This window comes from Amphimedon queenslandica, unplaced genomic scaffold (genome assembly GCF_000090795.2).
Source record: "Amphimedon queenslandica unplaced genomic scaffold, v1.1 AMPQUscaffold_12097, whole genome shotgun sequence".
NCBI lineage: Eukaryota > Metazoa > Porifera > Demospongiae > Haplosclerida > Niphatidae > Amphimedon > Amphimedon queenslandica.
The window spans coordinates 4134-6072 of record NW_003547664.1 but is presented as its reverse complement, the minus strand read 5'-3'; the positions used below and the strand labels follow the sequence as shown (position 1 = coordinate 6072).

At 36.6% G+C, this 1939-nt stretch overlaps 1 protein-coding gene across 3 annotated transcripts in view; it reads right to left on the bottom strand.

Annotated features, from left to right (window-relative positions):
• Positions 1–1939, bottom strand: part of LOC109588432 (uncharacterized) — a 14305-nt gene that overhangs the window by 9073 nt on the left and 3293 nt on the right. The window lies entirely within an intron of this gene.

Genomic DNA, 1939 nt, shown 5'->3' with positions numbered 1-1939 from the left:
CGATACGACCATCAATTTCCCGCACACGAACTACTTGATCAACTTCAATTGACTCACAATCATCATTTCCTTTGATTATTTCTGCCAATTTTTTTGCTAATACATATTTAGACTCTGCTACATCACTGCATTCATCTCCGTGTGTACCAATTGTGAGAATCTGCAATTTCTCCGGAACCAAATCTCGTAGAACTTCGTGATCTTTATAGCTATCCCTAAAATGCTGCATCCCAGAAGCTATTGAGGAAATGATTTGCTTCAAAACTTCTTCGACCGTCAATCTGGATGGACTCCCATCATTGTGATCCTTCCCTTCAATGTGCATCACTGCAGTGGAGCCGCTAGACAACTCTTTTGAAATATTAACAACCAGAATAAGAACTTGAGCAAACGGCATAAAAATTGGAAGCAACTTTTGAAAAGCGATTTGACCTCCTGTATCAATGAGGTATAGCCATTGAGCACCTTCAAGACGATTCTCCTTCCCTGAACATTTCTGTACTTCGTCAAGTACTTTTTCTACCTCTTTACTCAGTGAACTTTCTTTTTCATCTCCAGGTGCTCTGTCTCCATTGCCAGGTGTTCCGTCTCCATCATCAGGAGCTTCAGGAGGTCTACTGGTGGCTTCATTTCCTTTAACGAAACTCTTATCGTCAGTCTCGTCAGCTGTTTCATTTCCTCTGGTCGGTTTCTTTCCATTGATACCTTCACTGACCTGATTTTCTACTGGAGAATTGGTCCATTTTTCTACTGCATCTTTTTTCAAAGCGTTTTTAACAATTTCTTCTAACTCTGTGACATCCAATAGCTTGTATCGTTTCCCAGTGTCTCGTCTGTAGCAGTAGATACCAACTCTTGGCTCAGCAATACCGGTACTTGCTTTGACATACTTTTCATCCAGTAGAAGTGACTTGAAACAGGTTTTACCAACACGAGCTTCTCCTTGAACTACAGCCTTGGTCAGATGGTACCTCACGAGAGTCTTAAGTGCTTCATGATAGTGACATAACTCTACAGACAAAAATTAAAAACATTAATTAATATTATTAATATTATTACTATTATTAATATTATTATTATTATTATTTAATTAATAAATAACCCTAATATTATTAATTTTGCAAATTAGTGAAGAAGCTGTCAATAAAATAATTTTTATTTCATTATTCATAATAATACTATATCCCAGTTCAGTTTGGGACGGAAGTGGAAGCAGCTGCATGGAATTTGAAAATGTAGTACGTCACAAAATGACGTAAATAATGATATTCATAGAGGAATGGCGGCTGTGTTGTTTCACTCTTAAAACAGTCTTGCTGTTACTGATAAGCAGTACAATAGCTGCTGGAATCAACTAGTTTTCATAAAGGCCATCATTATCAGAAAATCTTGCTCTATTAGCTTTTTAAAAGAAGAATTATCAGTTTGGGCGCTCGACTACATGTGCTTATGTAAACTATGACATCATAAAACGTCATTGCGGTTAGCTTTGGTATGCCATTGGGTTTATAGGGAGAACCCGGTTCTCAGGGTTCCCAAGGGTTGAGAGACCCAAGATTTCACAGATTTTGATGGACTTTGGCGACTAAGAACCTGTGAAAGTTTCATCCTTGTCTCACTTTCCTATAAAAAGTTATTCCAGTTTTTCTTGTCCCAAACTCAACTGGGATATACTGTAGTATAATATGCTCAATGACATGTGACAGCTGCAATGTTCCCCCATTCACCAAATGTCAGTAAAAATACATGAAATATATTTATTGAGTGATAATAATATAATACCTGGAGAATCTTTATCAATAATATTCTTTTCTAAAAATAAATATAAAAAAGAAGCTTCATAAAAGACAATACATGTAAATTATGGCTGGGCGACAGTATAGATAGTCAGTGTACAGCTATCCTGATAGTGATACTGTTATTCTAACTATCATGATAG